General features: G+C 37.9%; 1 protein-coding gene and 1 long non-coding RNA gene across 6 annotated transcripts in view; one reads left to right on the top strand and one right to left on the bottom strand.

Annotated features, from left to right (window-relative positions):
- EFEMP1 (EGF containing fibulin extracellular matrix protein 1) overlaps positions 1-17,437 on the top strand; it is a 74,954-nt gene that overhangs the window by 27,119 nt on the left and 30,398 nt on the right. The window lies entirely within an intron of this gene.
- LOC132377192 (uncharacterized) overlaps positions 6,768-17,437 on the bottom strand; it is a 209,228-nt gene continuing 198,558 nt past the window's right edge. Inside the window, exon 4 of the long non-coding RNA XR_009506572.1 lies at positions 6,768-6,938. This is a non-coding gene — a long non-coding RNA (uncharacterized LOC132377192). The remainder of the gene's footprint in view (positions 6,939-17,437) is intronic.

Genomic DNA, 17,437 nt, shown 5'->3' on the forward strand with positions numbered 1-17,437 from the left:
CCATGCTGTTCTCCATAGTGGCTGTTATCAATTTACATTCCCACCAACAGTGCAAGAGGGTTTTTTCTCCACACCCTCTCCAGCATTTATTGTTTGTAGATTTTTTGATGATGGCCATTCTAACTGAAGTGAAGTGATACCTCACTGTAGTTTTTTTTTTTTAATTTTATTTATTTATTTATTTATTTATGGCTGTGTTGGGTCTTAGTTTCTGTGCGAGGGCTTTCTCTAGTTGCGGCAAGTGGGGGCCACTCTTCATCGCGGTGCGCGGGCCTCTCATTATCGCGGCCTCTCTTGTTGCAGAGCACAAGCTCCAGACGCGCAGGCTCAGTAATTGTGGCTCACGGGCCTAGTTGCTCCGCGGCATGTGGGATCTTCCCAGACCAGGGCTCGAACCCGTGTCCCCTGCATTAGCAGGCAGATTCTCAACCACTGCGCCACCAGGGAAGCCCCTCACTGTAGTTTTGATTTGCATTTCTCTAATGATTAGTGATGCTGAGCATCCTTTAATGTGTTTGTTAGCAATCTGTACATCTTCTTTGGAGAAATGTCTATTTAAGCCTTCTGCCCATTTTTGGATTGGGTTGTTTGTTTCTTTGATATTGAGCTGCATGAGCTGCTTGTAAATTTTGGAGATTAATCCTTTGTCACTTGCTTTGTTTGCAAATATTTTCTCCCATTCTGAGGGTTGTCTTTTCATCTTGTTTATGGTTTCGTTTGCTGTACAAAAGCTTTTAAGTTTCATTAGGTCCCATTTGTTTATTTTTGTTTTTATTTCCATTTCTCTAGGAGGTGGGTCAAAAAGGATCTTGCTGTGATATATGTCATAGAGTGTTCTGCGTATGTTTTCCTCTAAGAGTTGAATAGTGTCTGGCCTTACATTTAGGTCTTTAATCCATTTTGAGTTTATTTTTGTGTATGGTGTTAGGGAGTGTTCTAATTTCATTCATCTACGTGTAGCTGTCCAGTTTTCCAGCACCACTTATTGAAGAGGCTGTCTTTTCTCCACTGTACACTCTTGCCTCCTTTATCAAAGATAAGGTGACCATATGTGTGTGGGATTATCTCTGGGCTTTCTATCCTGTTCCATTGATCTATATTTCTGTTTTTGTGCCAGTATCATACTTTCTTGATTACTGTAGCTTTGTAGCATACTCTGAAGTCAGGGAGCCTGATTCCTCCAGCTCCGTTTTTCTTTCTCAAGATTGCTTTGGCTATTCGGGGTCTTTTGTGTTTCCATACAAATTGTGAAATTTTTTGTTCTAGTTCTGTGAAAAATGCCATTGGTAGTTTGATAGGGATTGCATGGAATCTGTAGATTGCTTTGGGTAGTATAGTCATTTTCACAATGTTGATTCTTCCAATGCAAGAACATGGTCTATCTCTCCATCTGTATCATCTTTAATGTCTTTCATCAGTGTCTTATAGTTTTCTGCATACAGGTCTTTTGTCTCCTTAGGTAGGTTTATTCCTAGGTATTTTATTCTTTTTGTTGCAATGGTAAATGGGAGTGTTTCCTTAATTTCTCTTTCAGATTTTTCATCATTAGTGTATAGGAATGCAAGAGATTTCTGTGCATTAATTTTGTGTCCTGCTACTTTACCAAATTCATTGATTAGTTCTAGTAGTTTTCTGGTAGCATCTTTAGGATTATCTGTGTATAGTATCATGTCATCTGCAAACAGTGACAGTTTTACTTCTTCTTTTCTGATTTGGATTCCTTTTATTTCTTTTTCTTCTCTGATTGCTGTGGCTAAAACTTCCAAAACTATGTTGAATAATAGTGGTGAGAGTGGACAACCTTGTCTTGTTCCTGATCTTAGAGGAAATGGTTTCAGTTTTTCACCATTAAGAACGATGTTGGCTGTGGGTTTGTCATATATGGCCTTTACTATGTTGAGGTAAGTTAACTCTATGCCTACTTTCTGGAAGGTTTTTATCAACAATGGGTGTTGAATTTTGTCGAAAGCTTTTTCTGCATCTATTGAGATGATCATATGGTTTTTATCCTTTGATTTGTTAATATGGTTTATCACACTGATTGATTTGCATATATTGAAGAATCCTTGCATTCCGGTGATAAACCCCACTTGATCATGGTGTATGATCCTTTTAATATGCTGTTGGATTCTGTTTGCTAGTATTTTGTTGAGGATTTTTGCATCTATTTTCATCAGTGATATTGGCCTGTAGTTTTCCTTCTCTGTGACATTTTTGTCTGGTTTTGGTATCAGGGTGATGGTGGCCTCATAGAATGAGTTTGGGAGTGGTCCTCCCTCTGCTATATTTCGGAAGAGTTTGAGAAGGATAGGTGTTAGCTCTTCTCTGAATGTTTGATAGAATTCTCCTGTGAAGCCATCTGGTCCTGGGCTTTTGTTTGTTGGAAGATTTTTACTCACAGTCTCAATTTCAGTGCTTGTGATTGGTCTGTTTATACTTTCTATGTCTTCCTGGTTCAGTCTCATAAGGTTGTGCTTTTCTAAGAATTTGTCCATTTCTTCCAGGTTGTCCATTTTATTGGCATAGAGTTGCTTGTAGTAATCTCTCATGATCCTTTGTATTTCTGCAGTGTCAGTTGTAACTTCTCCTTTTTCATTTCTAATTCTATTGATTTGACTCCTTTTTTTCTTGATGAGTCTGGCTAATGGTTTATCAATTTTGTTTATCTTCTCAAAGAACCAGCTTTTAGTTTTATTGATCTTTGCTACTGTTTCCTTCATTTCTTTTTCATTTATTTCTGATCTGATCTTTATGATTTCTTTCCTTTGGCTAACTTTGGGTTTTTTTTGGTTCTTCTTTCTCTAATTGCTTTAGGTGTAAGGTTAGGCTGTTTATTTGAGATTTTTCTTGTTTCTTGAGGTAAGATTGTATTGCAATAAACTTCCATCTTAGAACTGCTTTTGCTGCATCCCATAGGTTTTGAGTCATCGTGTTTTCATTGTCATTTGTTTCTAGGTATTTTTTGATTTCCTCTTTGATTTCTTCAGTGATCTCTTGGTTATTTAGTAGTGTATTGTTTAGCCTCCATGTGTTTGTATTTTTTACAGATTTTTTCCTGTAATTGATATCTAGTCTCATAGCGTTGTAGTCAGAAAACATACTTGATACGATTTCAATTTTCTTAAATTTACCAAGGCTTGATTTGTGACCCAAGATATGATCTATTCTGGAGAATGTTCCATGAACACTTGAGAAGAAAGTGTATTCTGTTGTTTTTGGATGGCATGTCCTATAAATATCAATTAAGTCCATCTTCTTTAATGTATCATTTAATGCTTGTGTTTCCTTACTTATTTTCATTTTGGATGATCTGTCCATTGGTGAAAGTGGGGTGTTAATTTCCCCTACTCTGATTGTGTTACTGTCGATTTCCCCTTTTATGGCTGACATCATTTGCCTTATGTATTGAGGTGCTCCTATGTTGGGTGCATAAATAGTTACAATTGTTATATCTTCTTCTTGGATTGATCCCTTGATCATTATGTAGTGTCCTTCTTTGTCCTTGTAATAGTCTTTGTTTTAAAGTCTATTTTGTCTGATATGAGAATTGCTACTCCAGCTTTCTTTTGATTTCCATGTGCACGGAATATCTTTTTCCATCCCCTCACTTTCAGTCTGTATGTATCCCTAGGTCTGAAGTGGGTCTCTTGTAGACAGCATATGTATGGGTCTTGTTTTTGTACCCATTCAGCCTGTCTATGTCTTTTGGTTGGAGCATTTAATCCATTTACATTTAAGGTAGTTATCAATATGTATGTTCCTATTACCATTTTCTTAATTGTTTTGGGTTTGTTATTGTAAGTCTTTTCCTTCTCTTGTGTTTCCTGCCTGGAGAAGTTCCTTTAGCATTTGTTGTAAAGCTGGTTTGGTGTTGCTGAATTCTCTTAGCTTTTGCTTGTCTGTAAAGGTTTTAATTTCTCCATCGAATCTGAATGAGATCCTTGCTGGGTAGAGTAATCTTGGTTGTAGGTTTTTCCCTTTCATCACTTTAAATATGTCCTGCCACTCCCTTCTGGCTTGCAGAGTTTCTTCTGAAAGATTTGCTGTTAACTTTATGGGGATTCACTTGTATGTTATTTGTTCTTTTTCCCTTGCTGCTTTTAATTTCTTTTCTTTGTATTTAATTTTTGATAGTTTGATTAATATGTATCTTGGCGTGTTTCTCCTTGGATTTATCCTGAATGAGACGCTCTGCACTTCTGGGACTTCATTGACTATTTCTTTTCCCATATTAGGAAAATTTTCAACTATAATCTCTTCAAATATTTTCTCAGTCCCTTTCTTTTTCTCTTCTTCTGGGACCCCTATAATTCAAATGTTGGTGCGTTTAATGTTGTCCCAGAGGTCTCTAAGACTGTCCTCAATTCTTTTCATTCTTTTTTCTTTATTCTACTCTGCCGTAGTTATTTCCACTGTTTTATCTTTCAGGTCACTTATCCGTTCTTCTGCCTCAGTTATTCTGCTATTGATTCCTTCTAGAGAATTTTAAATTTCATTTATTGTGTTGTTCATCATTGTTTGTTTGCTCTTTAGTTCTTCTAGGTCCTTGTTAAATGTTTCTTGTATTTTCTTCATTCTATTTCCAAGATTTTGGATCATCTTTACTCTCATTACTCTGAATTCTCTTTCAGGTAGACTGCCTATTTCCTCTTCATTTGCTTGGTCTGTTGGGTTTTTACCTTGCTCCTTCATCTGCTGTGTGTTTCACTGTCTTTTCATTTTGCTTAACTTACTGTGTTTGGGGTCTCCTTTTTGCAGGCTGCAGGTTCGTAGTTCCCATTGTTTTTGGTGTCTGCTCCCAGTGGCTAAGGTTGTTCAGTGGGTTGTGTAGGCTTCCTGGTGGAGGGGCATGGTGCCTGTGTTCTATTGGATGAGGCGGGTCTTGTCTTTCTGTTGGGCAGGACCGTATCCAGTGGTGTGTTTTGGGGTGTCTGTGACCTGATTATGATTTTAGGCAGTCTCTCTGCTAATGGGTGGCCTTGTGTTCCTGTCTTGCTAGTTGTTTGGCATAGGGTGTCCAGCACTGTAGCTTTGCTGGTCGTTGAGTGGAGCTGGGTCTTAACGTTGAGATGGAGATCTCTGGGAGAGCTTTGCCATTTGATATTATGTGGAGCCAGGAGGTCTGTGGTGTACCAAGGTCCTGAACTCAGCTCTCCCACCTCAGAGGCACAGGCTTGACACCTGGCTGGAGCCCCAAGACCCTGTCAGCCACATGGCTCAGAAGAAAAGGGAGAAAAAAAGAAAGAAAGAAAATAGAAAATAAAACACAATAAAGTTATTAAAATAAAAAATTCTTTAAATTATTAAAAATTAAAAGAATTAAATAGTAATAAAAAAAGAAAGAAAGAAAGAAGAGAGCAACCATACCAAAAAACAAATCCAACGATGATAACAAGCAGTAAAAACTATACTAAAAAAAAAAAAAGACCAAAAAAATGGACAAACAGAACCGTAGGACAAATGGTTAAAGCAAAGCTATACAGAGAAAGTCACACAATGAAGCATGCACATATGCACTCACATAAAGAGAAAAAGGAAAAAATATATTTATGTCTATATATAAAAAAAAAGGAAGAGAGCAACCAAATCAATAGACAAATCTACCAATCATAATAAACTCTAAATACTAAACTAAGATAAACATAAAACCGGAAACAAATTTTAGATGCAGCAAGCAAACCCCAAGTCTACAGTTGCTCCCAAGTCCACTGCCCCAGTTTTGGGATGATTCATTGTCTATTCAGGTATTCCACAGCTGCAGGGCACATCACGTTGATTTTGGAGATTTAATCTGCTGCTCCTGAGGCTGCTGGGGAAAATTTCCCTTTCTCTTCTTTGTTTGCACAGCTCCTGGGCTTTAGCTTTGGATTTGGCCCTGCCTCTGCGTGTAGGTCGCCTGAGGGTGTCTGTTCTTCTCTCAGACAGGACAGAGTTAAAGTAGCAGCTGATTCGGGGGCTCTGGCTCACTGAGGCCGGGGGAGGGAGGGGTACGGAATGCAGGGCAAGCCTGCAGCGGCAGAGGCCGGTGTGACGTTGCGATAGCCTGAGGTGCGCCGTGTGTTCTCCCAGGGAAGTTGTCCCTGGATCACGGGACCCTGGCAGTGGCGGGCTGCACAGGCTCCCGGGAGGGGAGGTGTGGATAGTGACCTGTGCTTGCACACAGGCTTCTTGGTGGCTGCAGCAGCAGCCTTAGCATTTCATGCCCGTTTCTGGGGTCCGCGCTGATAGCCACGGCTCACGCCTGTCTCTGGAGCTCGTTTAGGCGGTGCTCTGAATCCCCTCTCCTCGTGCACCCCGAAACAATGGTCTCTTGCCTCTTAGGCAGGCCCAGACCTTTTCCCAGACTACCTCCCAGCTAGCTGTGGTGCACTAGCCCCTTCAGGCTGTGTTCACGCAGCCAACCCCAGTCCTCTCCCTGGGATCCGACCTCCGAAGCCCGAGCCTCAGCTCTCAGCCCCCGCCCGCCCCGGCGGGTGAGCAAACAAGCCTCTCAGGCTGGTAAGTGCTGGTCGGCACCGATCCTCTGTGCGGGAACCTCTCTGCTTTGCCCTCTGCAGCCCTGTGGCTGCGCTCTCCTCCATGGCTCCGAAGCTTCCCCCTCCACCACCCGCAGTCTCCATCCGCGAAGGGGCTTCCTAGTGTGTGGAAACCTTTCCTCCTTCACAGCTCCCTCCCAGAGGTGCAGGTCCCATCCCTATTCTTTTGTCTCTGTTTTTTTTTTTTTTCTTTTGCCCTGCCCAGGTACGTGGGGAGTTCCTTGCCTTTTGGGAAGTCTGAGTTCTTCTGCCAGCGTTCAGGAGGTGTTCTGTAGGAGCTGTTCCACATGTAGATGTATTTCTGATGTATTTGTGGGGAGGAAGGTGATCTCCACATCTTACTCCTCCGCCATCTTGAAGGTCTCCCCACACCACGTTTCTTGCAAGGACGTTTCAGTCTATCTGAAGGGATTAGATAAGGTCAGATTTTTAAAAATTAAATAATACATAGAGAGAACAGATTGGTGGTTGCCAGAGGTGGGGGGTGGGGGGTGGGCAAAATGAGTGAAGGGAATCAAAGGTACAAACTCTCAGTTATAAAATAAATAAGTCATGGGGATATAACATACAGCATGGCAACTATAGTTAATAACACTGTAGTGTATATTTGAAAGTTGCTAAGAGAGTAGACCTTAAAAGTTCTCATCACAAGAAAAAAAATTCTGTAACAATGTATGGTGATGGACATTAACTAGATTTATTGTGGTGATCATTTCACAATATCCACAAATATCAAATTGTTAGGTTGTACGCCTGAAACTAATATGATGTTGTATGTCAATTATACATCAGTTTTAAAAAGAAAAGAAAAGTAACCAACACAAATAATTCAACTCAACAATTCAAGTCAACAAAACCCTCGTTGAGGGCCTCAGTCCCCATGTAGTCAATGGTAGTTATGGTTACCAAGAAGCACAGGAGGGGTCCAAAGGAGGGATTGGTTGCTGCAACCAAGGGCCAGTTAGGGCTTTGTGGAGGGAGCAGATGTGATATGGGTCATGAAGGATGAACTGGATGTTAATAAACCTGAGAAGAGAAAGGCAGGCTTTGCTGGGTGGACACCCTGTATACAGAGTAATGGGTCTGGGGTGAGGGAAAGAGGGACTACTATAGGGGAAGCAGGAAACAGGATAGAAAAGTCATTGGAGGAAATTTATGTAGAACCCTGAATTCTTGTTAAGCCATTTAGATTTAGTACTGTCAAAATTAGTGAAAGATTTTGAGCAAGGAGTGACCTAATAAAAATGCTACCTCCAGATAGTTGTAGGATAAGGAGGAAAAATAAGCATACGCATATTGTTAAATGTATTAAATCACCCTAATAGGACTTGGGTGGGGGACTGGGACAGAGAGGGCGTATGTCAGTCTGATTGACTGAAAATTGAGTAAGTTTCTCAAGAAAGAATGGTACTAACTTTCAAATTAGTACATATAGCAACAATGCTAATAAGAGGTATAAAAAGGTAGTTTAATCCATAAGGACTATTTTCAGAATCATAATAATAATTTAATAATTTGTTTAAAACTATTTCTAACAGACACATTCATTATTTTTGTATGCAAGTGCTTCTCATGAGTCAAATGATGATTCTAAACAAGTTCCACTCCAAGTAGGGTCAACAGTTTATGATATTGTTTAGCAATACATTTATTCATAGGTATTACAAAGGTAAACATCAAACTTGTAAATTAATAACATTTTGGTGTAATTTCATCTTCTGCACCCAGTGAAATAACCAATAAGGAGCTAAGTAAGCCCTTAAATGATCTTCTGGACAATCATCCTTTCTGCTTCATGCCCACATCCATTAAACAGTAGAACGTTCATTAGTCATAATGTATGACGGAAGGAATATGGAGCAAGTCTCTAACCATAAACTGTGTCTAAACATAGACCTTTAACAGTTTCTCTTATTTTAACATGTTTAAGTCTGTGACACTGCAATATGCAATGAATACAACCTAAGCAGAGTCATGCCTTAGTTAAAATAAGGTTTTGCAATTACAGAAAATTACAGCAAGAGGCAATTATCCATAGGCCCACTCTCCCCTGTGAGTTTCCTACCATCCATTTTGCAAATAAGCATGAACTAAGGGAGTAATCTGGTTATAAATAGAGGAGAGCAACAAGTTCTCCTGATATGTCTAGGGGAAATGCATTTTCCAGTTAAAAATTATCTTTGTTTAAAAATAAGAATTTGAATGGAATACAAAAAGGGGAACAGCAGTTTTGGAGTGGGGGTGAGACTAGACTGCTAAGCTAATAAAGCAAGAACTTAAGAACATAAGAATATATAGTTTAGCCTATGGAATAATCCAAAGGAATTTTAACTAGACTTAGAGATCACTTCACTAAGTCTTGATACTGTTTGGTTTGGGAGGCGGGGGGACATTGTTTTGTTTTGTCTTCGCTTTTGTTTTTTTGAAGACCTACCCAGAGCAAGAATTTTGCAAAGGCAAAACACCTGGTTTGTTCATTTATTGATCTATTTAAGTGTCCATTCTGGAACACTTCATAAACAATAGTCAGGCCTATACTTTTCTTCTCAAGAGTGGGGTCTGCTGGAGATGATGTGTTAGTTGTCTAGATTTGCTTTTTAATTTTATGTTGGATTTGGGAATAATAAGATGCGGGGGAAACATTTTAACAATTGCTCTGTTACTTACAGTTTGGGAGATAGCACAAGACCACAGAGGTATCCTGTAGCTGGATCCCTAAACATAATTTCAAAGTGTGAGATTATTCAACAAGCCTGAGTAGAGTAACTACTGTGTGCAAAGCACAGTAGGTGTTGAGAATACAAGGATGAAAGCTTATGGTGCCTGCCCACAAAGAGCTCACAGTCTGAGCAAGTAGACAGTAACAGCAATGTGAAATTTTGAGTCCCGTTTCAGAAACTTCCCAGAGAAGGTACTACCAGGCGTCAGTCTTGGGAAGTTGTGGGAATTAGCCCTTAATGAACTGGGGGAAGGAAAGGAGGGAAAGAGAAAGAGTGTTCTAGGCAGAGGGAACAGTATTTGCTAAGGTCGTTAAGTAGAATACAGAAGAAACAAGTGTTCTGTACAATTCAGTGAGCAATACAAGATGACAGGTTAAAGTCAAATAATGAAGGGCCTTGCATGTCATGTTAAAAAGTTTGGATACCATCCTGAAGTTAATGGGAAGTGGCATAATCAGCTTTGCTTACAGAAGAGGTAAACACATCATTTGCTTTTAAAACTTATTTCTGAGTTCTAAATTTGTTAACCCAAAAAGATAATTTTATTGTAGTTAATTAGGACTGGTTTTATTCTTCATTTATACCAGTGCTACAAAGGCAAATTAAGTATGAATTTCATTATAAAAATAGCACAGTTCTGTTTGTAAGTTTAAATCTTTATCAAACATAACACAGTGGGGAAAATACCTTAGCTCAAGGAAAAGCTTATATAAAGTCAAAACCAGCCTTAAAATTCCACTCGGCATGTAGTCATTTTTCCAGGCCATTACGATTTTATCCACACAGAATATAACTGTATACTCTTAAAGGATTTTTACTACTTGAGATTTGTTCCATCTTAAAATTTGTACTAAAACTTACTGGAAAACTAGTTTGAAAATAAAATTGTAACTCAGCCTTTGCAGAAGCTACAAGAGGTTCTACACATTTCCTTTATTTGGCATAGCATCCCCTAGTCTTGTAAAAAAATTGTTGTAGTGACAATATAATTGTAGAAATACTATGGAAGCATTGAGTGTTATTTATCTTAAGTGTTTTGCCACTTTATAATATAATAGTGCTAGAATTTACACATCAAATCTAATGGAGAGCTCAACTGGTACCTTTAACAAATAGAGGCTATAAAATTATATAGGCCACTGATGTGTGCCTAGGGATATTCAGCTGCTGGTTTCCTAGTGGAGGATGCCAGAATTCAGTGGTTGGAGAAAAACTTGTTTAGGACCCTAAGCCACACAGAGTGCCAGAGGCACCCCTTCAACCTTAAGGTGAGTCTAGTTAAGGAGAAGAGGGGTGGGATAGCTGTCCAAGATCTCTCCAAGGCAGTTGATTTTCCACAGATAGCAAGTATGCTGCTGTTCCTCTTACTTAGCAAGGATAATCTTAGATACAGCAGTCCCAGAGGTCAGTTGGACAAGCTGCTTTCTGCAGTCATCTTACCTTGGCCAAAGGAACCCGGGAAAAGAAACTTAAACAAGGTGGATGTGAGCTGGACCTAGAAGGGGAATCTATCCTGTTAAGGTAGAAGTGTTGGAGAGACTTATGGTCAAAGGCAGACAAGTGGCAACATATGTTTGCACATGGCAGTATATTGCCTGGCTGATATGGAGGGCCATACAAGATGGCACTGATGAAAGGACTAGTTTTTAGATGAAACTACCTGTTATATTGCAGTGAGGTTCATCCAATTATACAGGACCTTCTGCATTTTACTGACATCTATGTGAGTAGTCACAGGATTAGGTGGCTGGTGTTGGGGTTCTGGGGGCCTGTATAGCAGCCCACCTCCCTGAGGAGATGAAGATGGTGGGGACAGCCTGCTGAGCTCCTGAGGGGTGCAGTGGAGAGTCACAGCACTGGGCTAGGGAAACAGCACTCACAAACCATTGCTGAAGCAGCAGTGCCCAAGGCCTGCACACCAGTAGGAGATGGTCCTCACATTACCTTGGATGTGGCAGCAGTCAGAATTCTCAAGGTAAAAGAATGGTCTGCCCAACTGAGGTGAAACTGAGAAAGGGCAAATGCAAAAGCAAATACTGAAATAGGAAGAAGGAATCAGAAATGCAGGATGGAAAAAGGTGGGATAATAAGACAACAGAGAAGGAAGTCAGCCCTGTCACCTGCTAATTTGTCACACTGCCACCGTAAGCATAGTGTTTTTCCTCAGGCTTTAAATTCTTTAATTTTTCCTATTAATTTTCTCTGTTTTACCTTTAATATGAGAATAAGAATCTATCATATATACATATATAATTTTTGTAAGGCCATAATGAAAGCATTTGGAGGTCATTTGGTTTCCAAAGAAACTAAAATTAATTTTCCAAAGAAAATTTTTCTAATATGCCATGAGTTTTTACTATATTACTAGCATAGCTTTTAACAAACAAAAATTGGCTCCAGATCAAATCCTCCTGTGTGATATGATTGAATGGATGCTTCATCAACTACAAATGATATAGATCACTATTATGTTTAGTGGAGACTCCTCAGACCTGCTCATTTGACTCATTTACATGCAGTTTTTCCCACTACGTTTGAAAATATTCCCCATCTGTTCTCTAGTTCTGATTTATAATTTCATCACTGTCTTGAAAGATGATGACCATAATATCCTTGACATAGTCAATATAATAAATAAAAATTGCTTCTGAAATTTACATTTTCACAGCTTTTTCATAGCTAGAACTTGTTCACACAAAAGTTCTCAGAGTTACACATAGGTTCTAATTAGAGCTCTAGTTAAAGCTATGTTTGCTAAGTAGTCTTCATAAGCATTAACATTCCATTTCTGTGGCTGGGTCCTATTGCCACAAACTGTCCTTTCATATCACAAAATATTATAAAATGCAAAAGGTTCTAGATTCTTTTTGTTTTGCCAGATCACATTTGTGTGAATGTTTGCAATTTCCCTAATGAGAAATAACTTTAAGAAAGAAAGGCTGATTTTGCCTGTTCTTGCATCCATTCATCTGGAATATGTCAAAGCAAGGGAAGTCATTCGATGCTATGGTTGTTCCTCCTGATTGGATTTCAGTGTCACATTCAAAATACGACACTGAGCAAAGAAACCAAGACAGGATGTGTAATTACATGCAAGGACATAGAAAACTATATTAAAAAGCCCTGCCTTTCTGCAGTTTTCTTGCTTCCTTCCACTTGTCTATAACAGAAGTACCACCCTTACGTATAGCAACTTCACAGTTTTGTTAAATACAATTTATTGAGCCCTAGTGTCAACCAGGTACCATTTGGGGTGTGTATTACTTCAGTTAGTCCTCACAAGAACATTAAGAAATGCATATTATCCCTACTTGACAGACATGGCAGTGAGACTTGGAAAGGTTAAGTGACTTTCTCCCGACACATACCAACGGTGTTGCTTGGGTTTGAACTGAGACTTATTTGACTCTAAAACTCATGATCTTACCCACTCTTCTGTCTCAGTCGTATTTCATATCTTTCTGTCAGGGAGTTGTATAAGAAAAAAATTTATTCTGTGGTTCTCAGACTTTCTAAAAAGGTCAAGTCTTCCCGTATACTCTAATTCTTGGTATAATAAACTCTTGGTATAATAAGGCTAGAAAAAAAGCTAGCACAAGCAACTAAAGAAGTAAACAACCACAAATAAAATAATTTAGAACTTAAAAATACTATGCAGTGAGAAAATAGTATGGTTGTTCTAATTCTGAAAGCCATGGAAAGAGACCTGTAGTTGAAGGTCACTGACAGGACCTCCTTACACCTACCTGGCAGCTTCACAGTCATCCATATTGACCACATATGTGCCTGAAGCCAAAGGTTTTCATTTAAAGGTTTCCACAAACAAATTATTACATTTCTAGGGAGAAATAATTCTAGGCTAATTTTAAATTAACAATATGAATTGCTCACTTTTTCCATTTTCTTCTAAAATGAAAACTTGGAATATGATGGACTCTATGGATGTGCTCCACGTAGTAACCATTTTAAGTGTATATAACAGATCTAAGAACACAGACTTTTTTTTAATCTGTTTATTCATGCCAAGAAATTCTCTTAAAGACTGCCTTAGTTTGGCATCTACCTTTAACACATCAACTACATAACTGGCACACGTCCATCTCCCTTTGTACTCTACAGACAGAAACCATGTATGGGGCATGTTTCCCCACAAGATTTTTTTCAGAGTTTATGCTGCCAAACAAGCATTAAGCTACTCTAAATTCCGGGCAAGTATGTAACTTTACAGGTACACAGTACTGCACTAAAACATTGAAGAGAACTTTCTATTCATCCCACTCTGCTAACAGAGCCATTCAATCCTGTCCAGAAAGATGAGTCCATTTTAAACCCTCCTTTGATTCTACAGATTAGGAGGAGGGAGAAGTTACTGCTGAAAAATGAAAAAGAAGGGAAGAAGAAATGGTCATGGCCCCCAAGAAGCAAGAGCATGTTTTTCAGGCTTCCCAGGTTCCAACATTTTGTGTTAGAGAGGGCAGAAGAGATAAGAGCTGGAAAATGAATCCTTTTCACAACAGCATTCAGGATTTCAGCAAAGTGAGTTTTAATTTCAGATTTTTTAATCTGAAAGAGATTTCAGAGAATATATAGTCCAAATGTATTTTTGCTTCTAATAGAACTGTAAGGTAAAATGCCCCAAACTCATTTAAAAGTCCAAAGACTATTTTATATGCTAGCTTGAGAATTCTTTAGCATCAAAACTCACCAGGTCATAGTTTTAGGAAACAGTATTTTCTTTTGTCCCCTATTGCCTTTAGGTACTCCTCAAACTAATACTCAGGAGTTTTTTGAATGCTATTTCTTCACATCACTGAAAGTGTTTTAACACAGGGGCTGGGGGATATCCCACAGCCTGTGTATGTCAAACACAATTTATCAGCAAATTAAATTCAAGTATGCATGATAATTCATGAATAATTTGAGGGAAATGGTAACTATAGTATCAATTTGGAACAAAACCAAAAAGTCAAATCTCACTTGGTTTAATGGCATATGAAACACTTGGGCACAAGCTGATAGTTGCTTGCATTTAACATTTTGAACACCAAATAATCTTATGCCTTAATATGATGAAGCCTGCAGAGTCCCCCTTCCTGAAAAATTCTTAATACTTACAAGGAATAATAAGTCTAGGATTTCTTAACTACCTCCTTGCTCAAGGAAGAGAGAGAGAATAAATAACCACTTAGGATGAGATCTTTCCTTGTTATACTTTATCATAGAGTGAGTTTTTCATATGTTAGCGGAAAAATTATAAAAGTATAAAAGTAAGCATCACAATATATATTGTATATATACAAAGATATATGTATGTACACCATATGTCAAAGAGAGAAAGTATAGATATTCAATCTTGTTGAATCCTCACAACTTTCTATATTGGGGTGGATGCAGCATCTATTTTTCAATGTTTTTTAATCAAGTTTTCAAACTTGAAGTTGAAGGTATGACACAGATTCAGCAACTGTTAACATTCTGCCATATTTGCATGCCGTGCTTTAGCACCATCTTTAAACACAGGTAACTGGTCAAATCCCTACCCCACCCCCCCACTACTGGGACTCACGTTGCACCATTTGCATATTTCCAATGATAGGAACCTCATTATCTCCTAATATATTAAAATGTCCAATGACCACAACATTTTTTCTTTCACTGAACTAAAATCTGCCTTTCTTAGATTTTTACCTGCTTATTCTAGTTCTGTTCTTTGGAAAGACATGGTCAAGATCTTTTCCTTCTTCTCTAAACAGCCTTACAAAATCCTCAAGTCCACTCTCACAACAGACTAGCTCAGATACAAATCTCATCTTGTAAGTTGAGTACAGTCAGCGGGGTTGGGGGAAAGATAGGATGATGTAAGGAGAGGAGGGACTATAGGCCTTCTTAAGGGTTGGCCTTTTTTCCCACAGGTTTTGATACATAACATTTTCATTTTCATTCAGTTTGAAATAGTCCTAAATTTCAATTTTGTTATCTTCTTTATTTTTTTTTTTTTTTTTTTTTGCATTTTTTTTTTGACTTTATTTATTTATTTATTTATTTATTTATTTTTCACACACACACACACACACACACTGTATTTTATTTTTACAAGAGATAAATCGACTGACACCAAGCATTGTACATGGATGACCACAACAAAAGCAACAATGATTGCAATTACCAAACATGAAACACACTCATACTATGTCATAGTATTGACATTCAGTCCAGTAATCCTCCACTGTAACAGCTCCTTTACTTTGCAGTGAAAATTGATTTGTATATTCTTTGCCTCTGAGTCCTTGTGGAATTTTTTTTTTTTTTTTTTTAAATTCAGACAGAAAGTCACAAAAATTATACTCATCCTCATCAGTTCACTCAGTCCCATGTAATTAATTTTTTTTTTCATCTTGATCTTTTGTTAGCACTTTTATGAGTTCATCAGTTTTTCATTAGAGTTCTGAAAATGCTTATTCATTCAGTTCAGCAGTACAGTCCGTTACCAGAAACCTGTACTTGTCAGAGTCTTTTCCATGTATTTCTTGAAGATGAAACCCTTTTATAGGAACATATTTGCAAAATCATCAGAGTACACCCAGAACTGTCTGTAAATGACAAAAGACTTAAAAATGACCACGGTTAAAGATTTGATGACAGTTCATAATAATGCAGTTGACAAGAAAATTAGTTATTTCTGAGATATACATTTTAAAGTAATAAATAGGATTATTACTTATAACATTATACCAGAACATATAAGATTTTTAGAAATTTCATGTAATGTCTGAAACATTTATATTAACATATTTCCATACATATTTCCATACAAGTACAAATATAAGATTTTTAGAAATTTCATGTAATGTCTGAAACATTTATATTAACATATTTCCATACATATTTCCATACAAATACAAATATGATTTTTAGAAATTTCATGTAATGTCTGAAACATTTATATTAACATATTTCCATACATATTTCCATACAAATACAAATATAAGATTTTTAGAAATTTCATGTAATGTCTGAAACATTTATATTAACATGTTTCCATACAAATAACCCAATGAAAGTTTAGTATTAGTTGTTTTGTTTGTTTTTTTATACTGCAGGTTCTTATTAGGCATCAGTTTTATACACATCAGTGTATACATGTCAATCCCAATCGCCCAATTCAGCACACCACCATCCCCACCCCACCGCAGTTTTCCCCCCTTGGTGTCCATATGTCCATTCTCTACATCTGTGTCTCAACTTCTGCCCTGCAAACTGGCTCATCTGTACCATTTTTCTAGGTTCCGCATACATGCATTAATATACGATATTTGTTTTTCTCTTTCTGACTTACTTCACTCTGTATGACAGTCTCTAGATCCATCCACGTCTCAACAAATGACTCAATTTCGTTCCTTTTTATGGCTGAGTAATATTCCATTGTATATATGTACCTCATCTTCTTTATCCATTCGTCTGTTGATGGGCATTTAGGTTGCTTCCATGACCTGGCTATTGTAAATAGTGCTGCAATGAACATTCGGGTGCATGTGTCTTTTTGAATTACGGTTTTCTCTGGGTATATGCCCAGTAGTGGGATTGCTGGGTCATATGGTAATTCTATTTTTAGTTTTTTAAGGAACCTCCATATTGTTCTCCATAGTGGCTGTATCAATTTACATTCCCACCAACAGTGCAAGAGGGTTCCCTTTTCACCACACCCTCTCCAGCATTTGTTGTTTGTAGATTTTCTGATGATGCCCATTCTAACAGGAGTGAGGTGATACCTCATTGTAGTTTTGATTTGCATTTCTCTAATAATTAGTGATGTTGAGCATCTTTTCATGTGCTTCGTGGCCATCTGTATGTCTTCTTTGGAGAAATGTCTATTTAGGTCTTCTGCCCATTTTTGGATTGGGGTGTTTGTTTCTTTGATATTGAGCTGAATGAGTTGTTTATATATTTTGGAGATTAATCCTTTGTCCGTTGATTCATTTGCAAATATTTTCTCCCATTCTGAGGGTTGTCTTTTCGTCTTGTTTATGGTTTCCTTTGCTGTGCAAAAGCTTTGAAGTTTCATTAGGTCCCATTTGTTTATTTTTGTTTTTATTTCCATTACTCTAGGAGGTGGATCAAAAAAGATCTTGCTGTGATTTATGTCAAAGAGTGTTCTTCCTATGTTTTCCTCTAAGAGTTTTA

This window comes from Balaenoptera ricei, chromosome 13, assembly GCF_028023285.1.
Source record: "Balaenoptera ricei isolate mBalRic1 chromosome 13, mBalRic1.hap2, whole genome shotgun sequence".
Taxonomy (NCBI): domain Eukaryota; kingdom Metazoa; phylum Chordata; class Mammalia; order Artiodactyla; family Balaenopteridae; genus Balaenoptera; species Balaenoptera ricei.